This window comes from Centroberyx affinis, unplaced genomic scaffold (genome assembly GCF_046629955.1).
Source record: "Centroberyx affinis isolate AG114_WGS23_722 - 3 ecotype Tasmania unplaced genomic scaffold, CSIRO-AGI_Caff_v1 ptg003336l_1, whole genome shotgun sequence".
Taxonomy (NCBI): domain Eukaryota; kingdom Metazoa; phylum Chordata; class Actinopteri; order Beryciformes; family Berycidae; genus Centroberyx; species Centroberyx affinis.
Window position 1 is genome coordinate 13,408 of NW_027281334.1, and position 6,000 is coordinate 19,407.

At 40.4% G+C, this 6,000-nt stretch overlaps 1 pseudogene; it reads right to left on the bottom strand.

Annotated features, from left to right (window-relative positions):
* Positions 1-4,026: 4,026 nt before the first annotated feature.
* Positions 4,027-5,004, bottom strand: LOC139660563 (trace amine-associated receptor 1-like; annotated as a pseudogene).
* Positions 5,005-6,000: the final 996 nt, after the last annotated feature.

Here is a 6,000-nt window from a genome sequence, read left to right on the forward strand (position 1 = left end):
TACCTTTAGCTTGATCCCGTCTGTGTGTAGCCAAGTCTCGCTCAAGTCCCGCGAGAGCTTAGTTGTTGCAGGAAGTCACCTGTGGAAACGTGAGTGAGAGTTGGAGAGAGGAGTGCCACCGGGAGGAGTTTGTTGTGTTGGAGTACAGAGATCGTAGCTTAGCGTTATCTAAAAGATCTAAATAATAATAATAAAAAAAAAAACAATGGTTCGTGTTTGCACATTTCCGAATTGTGCCAACAAAATGTCGTGCAACACTTCGCGCAGCTTTCACAGACTGCCTTTGTTGGATAGTGACACGCTGAAGTTGTGGCTAGTTGTGCTACAAATGGATGCCAACACTACTGTCCATACGCTGCGCCTTGCAGACCATCGGGTCTGCAGTGACCATTTTGACCGGGATGACTACTGCCAGCCAAAGAGGAAACGAAATCCTATCCCAAAGCACTTTTTCCTAAAGAAAAATGCTGTCCCAAGAGTGGAGAGACCTGCTGCAGACAGAGTGGAGGTAATGTTATTAGCTAAAGTTATTGTGTTGTCCTGGCATCAGTATACATGGCAAAAACAATCACTAAACTAGAAAGGCACTCGGAGAGCGCAGACCTCCGCCAAGGTTCATGCTATTATTGTTTGTTCGTGAGTCGGATCCGGATCCACTCCAAAATGTAATGGGTTCTTCCTTGGCCCATGCTACACCCTTCCACCAAGTTTCATGAAAATCGGGCCAGTATTTTTTCAGCAGATATCATAGAGATACTTACTGGCAATGAATGATGATGGTAGCTCTTCAATGAGTAGGAGCTCTTCATCCGTATACTCTGGCTCAAATAAATACAGGCGGCCATCGAATTCAAAGGCCTCTTCCACGTTGTCGAAATCAGGTAAATATTCAGCCATGACTTAGAAAATCTTTTAGATAACGCTAAGCTACGATCTCTGTACTCCAACACAACAAACTCCTCCCGGTGGCACTCCTCTCTCCAACTCTCACTCACATTTCCACAGGTGACTTCCTGCAACAACTAAGCTCTCGCGGGACTTGAGCGAGACTTGGTTACACACAGACGGGATCAAGCTAAAGGTAAGGAAGTACGTTTAATTTCTGTATAGGGTCCTTTCCATACTGTTGTCAGACACTTATAATAACAATCTGAGCCAGTCAGTGGCAAAAACAAGCACTTTTAGTGGACGTACATTGACGGTGAGCATTTGCCCCATCGGATTACATTGCAGCCCGTTTCACGGCTGCCGGCTAAAGCGATCTCGCTCAATACTGGACCAATTTCAAAAATTGTTGTCCCCATTAGTTACTTAGACACCCGCAGTTGGGAAAGTAGGGTCCAGGTTGAAAAATACCGAAGTTACCCTTTAAGCAAAACAGTCTAAAGATCTCCACTGATATTCTTGAAGCTTTTCTCTCGTTCGTGCGTTGTATCCCGTCTCCATTCTTTCGCCTTCACTCGCTGCCACTCCAACCCTCCTCGGATCTGACCCTCCGCCGCAGGTTCGGTGTCCCCGCCTGGTATGTCCACCATGTAGCCTCTTTCTTTCATGTCCCGTGCGGCTTCCCTGGCGTTTTCATACGTCTTCACTCAGCTGTTCCAAAGATTCCGTATTTTTGCGAGCGGTGTCTGAAAACGGATTCCTTTTTCCTTCAGTAGCTTTTTAATGCCCATATATGCCCTTCATTTCTGGACAATTTCGGTAGCATAATCATGATCAAAGAAGATTTGTTTACCCCCTACATGTATCTTCTTCTGCCATGCTTTCTTCAGAATTATTTCTTTCGTCTCGAACTGTAAAAAGTTGACCACAATTGATCTGGGGGCAGCACTCGGGTTCAGTTTTTGGGTGAGGGCTCTGTGGGCTCGTTGGATCTGAAGATTAGTTCCTTCAGGCAGCTCGAGTTCGGTGTTTAGGAGTTGCTAGTGGAGCTCCCTTCCGTGTCCTCCGGTACGCTGAAGATTATGGATATTGTTTCTCCTTGATCTCCCTTCGAGATCGGTCATTTTTTCTTGCAGCTGACGTGTCTGATCCGACATCCCCAACAGTGTAACATTCGCCTCCATCTGCCACTCTTCCAATTCAGCTATGCGTGTCTGGGCTTTGGCGATGCTCACCTTTTGTATCTGTAGCTCGTTGTTGTTCTCTGTGAGCTTACGGTCTATTTCTTGTTGGAAATTGGTGATTTCTTCCTTCATCTCTCTCTTCAGTTTGTCTTTAAATGTGGTTAGGTCATGTCGCAACTCTTGCTTGAGCTCTTTTATATCTTTGCTGATAGTAGCAAGCCCAACTTGCAGTGTCTCTGCGTGGTCCTGTCGGTCCATTTCCCCCGTTGCGTCTTCCTCATGTTCGCTAGTGTCGTGTTCGGAGATTCTTCCATTATCTGTTGTTCTTCAACTTTTTTTTTGCTCTTTGTTGCTTTTCCGGCTTCTTCGCATACATCCCCCACTCATATCTTACTTTTGTCCATCGAGTTATATGTGTTTTGTGGGTTTATTTTAACCGACTTGAGAGAGTTGGATAACTATGCAGCTACTCCCTCCGCCATCTTCCCGGAAGTCCAGCACATACTACCTTAATGGTTGAGGTCATGACCATCATGAATGCCAGACCCTTGGTTCCTCTCTCAACCGATGCAGAAATGCCTGAAATTCTGTCACCTGCAATGCTTTTAGCACAGAAAGCTAGCATTGCACCAGCTGTGCCAGGAGACTTTAAGATGGATTATGTCCACAAAGACCAGTGGCAGCAGATCCAAAGTCTAGCAGATTCTTTCTGGAAAAGATGGAGACAAGAGTATCTGACAACAATGCAGACTAGGAGGAAGTGGACTGTTAAGAAACTCAACCTTCAAGAAAGTGATGTTGCTGAAGGATAGTCAGGTGAAGCACAACGAATGGCCAGTTAGACTCATTATAAAGGCTATACCAAGCAGTGACAACAGAGTTCGCAAAGTCATGGTGAAGACCAATAAACAAAGGACTGTCAAGGAATATCTCAGGCCTATCCATAAAATAGTTCTGCTTCTATCTAGTAATTAATGGAAAGGACTGGAAAATAGTGGTATAATTGTAATTATACCAGGCGGGGAGTATTCTGACCCCAGTTGGGTGTTGCTTCACTGACCTCTGTTGGTTGTTTTTGGGTACTACACAACCAGTTAAGTTTGTACACGTATGGAATTTTGAGTTCATATATAGACGTGGACAATGTGTGTGAGCTCAACAGTAACACTGTAAAACTGTTTGTATTTTTCTATTCTTATAGTTTAAGCCACCAGTAAAGCCATTCTGGAAAGAAGAAGACGGTTTATTGGACGTTTTTTTAATAGCTATCTGTCTAGCCTTGCACACAGACACAATTGCGATGGCAGAAAAGTGATAGTGTTATGTAAATCCGTGTGGGCTGGGCACCTGTGTATGACACTTAAACTAAATCAATCAATCAGTACAGTGGTATATTAGTATACCATAGTATACTAGTATAGTCGTATAGTACTATTACAGTAGTATATTAGTATAGTACTAGTACAGTAGTATAGTAGTATACCCTAGTATGGTAGCATATTAGTATAGTATAGTAGTATTGTACTATACCGTAGTGTATTCGTATAGTAGTATACCATAGTTTAGCAGTATATATAGTATAGTAGTTTACCATAGTATAGTAGTAGTATAGTAGTATACCATACTATAGTAGTATGCTATAGTATAGTAGTATAATAGTATACCATAGTACAGTAGTACAGTATACTAGTTCTTTGCAGCAGCTTTCACCTTAATGGCTCCTTCTCTCTGGAATAAGCAGATCTCAGATCTTTTTTAGAGTTGGTTTTACTTGAACTATATTTATTTTTACATATTGTGTTTTTTATTTTATTTTGTCCCATATATGTTGATTATGCTGTTCCATTTTTTATTTTTACATATTGATTGTGTTTTTTTATGCTTATGTACTGGAATGTTTTATTCCATGTATTTTGTTTCATGTTTTAATTATTTTATTTCTAAATTTTTTAAAGATTTATTCTGTGAACAGTTTTGTGTCTGAAATGTCAGAATTAAAGATTTTACCTGAAATGATCACTCGAAATGCCTTTCTGAACCAACTGTAAAAGAATGCGTACACCAAAGGATTCACAGTAGAATTCAAAAAGGCGGCCCACAACAGTATTTTGAACAATGCCAGTGGAGTCGAGTAACTGATAAAGGGATCAATGATGTTACACACAAAAAAAGGAGTCCAAAAAGAAAGAAATGCCCCCATGATGATAGCGAGTGTTTTGGTGGCTTTAGTTTGGGACGGATCAGATGTTCTCGTGTTGTGGATGCTGCGTGCTTGTCTCCGTGCCACCAGGAAAATCTTCAGGTAAATACCGAGCATGACAACTCCGGAAATGTAAAAGCAGAGAAGCGATGAGACTGTACTTGATACTCCACTCTGAATCAAAACACATCGTCCTTCACATGCAACATGATCATAGTAGAACTCCTCAATTCCCAAAATATTGAGCTCCAGAAAGATCATTCCAAAGCCCACTACAGCCGAAACACTCCAAGTGACCAGAATCATGATCAACACAGCATTAACAGTTATTTTACTTCTATACAGCAGAGGCTGGCAAACAGCATAATATCAGTCAATCGATATGAAAGACAGATGTAGAATTGAGGCTGTGCACAACAAGACATCAGCACTATTGTAGACTTTACATAATACATCTCCAAAATACCAGCAATCCTCCACACATAGGATCATACTGGGGACCATGACCAGCAGCCCCAGCAGCAGGTCGGAGACGGCCAGGGAGAGGATGAGGTAGTTGGTGGGAGTGTGGAGCTGCTTGAACTGAGCGACCGACATGACGACCAGAACGTTCCCACACACCGTCAAGACGACCATGACACCCAGCAACAGGTAGAGAGAGACGCGGACAGACAGAGGATAGATGGTCCTCAGACAGGAAGTGTTCCTGGACTCAAAACAGAGCGCTGGCTCCATCTGTCTGGATAAACTTTATTTATAAAGCACTTTTCAAAACCAAAGTTACAAAGTGCTTCACAACAAGGAACAAGTGCAAGGTAGAAAACATTATAATTAAACTAAGTATAGCAAAGAGATAAAAACACAAACAACTGGCAATAAACAAAATAAAGGACAAATGACAGTGAATAACAAAATATGATAGGAAATTTAAAAAACTGAGATAATGAACGAGGTAAACTTGGCAAACTCAGACCAGGATTAAAGTTAAGCTTTTTGATAAAAGTCTGTTTTTAGGGAGTGATTGAAAAGATGATACTGACTTAGCAGCTTCACACCTTGTAACAACGCATTACGTAATAACTCAAAAAATGTCATAAATTTTCACTTCATTATGTAATAACACCAACATTTTGTAATACACAGTCTGAACGCAATATGTAATACATTTTCCTGTATTTTGTAGTAAATTATTACATATTGCAGTGGTTATTACAAAATACTTAAGTTGCACTTTTTTTTTTGATAAAAATGTAATATGGTACATTATGTAATAATGAACCAAAATGGATGTTTTCATTCAAAAAAATAGTTATAACATTATAACAACAATGTTTATTTTATGCATTCTAGCATGAATCATACTGACTCAAAAGGGTCACTGTATTCCTTAGCTTAATAGAAACTGTACTTGAGGGTTCATAGAATTTAAGTAATTAAGTGAAAAACAACCACAGCATATAGTGTAACAACACACTGATTTGCGGTGGATTTCTAATATACAAACAGTTCAGTTTTAACTTGCAAAAACTACTTATCAAGTAGCCACAATAGAAAGAACCATAGATGGTTATTACATAATGCACTGTGTTATTACATTTTCATCATAAAAAAGTGCAACTCCCACATTTTGTAATAGCACCGCAATATGTAATATTTTATTACAAAATGCGGGGGAAATTATTACATATTGCGATCAGGCTGTGTATTACAAAATGTGGCAGATTACAAAAT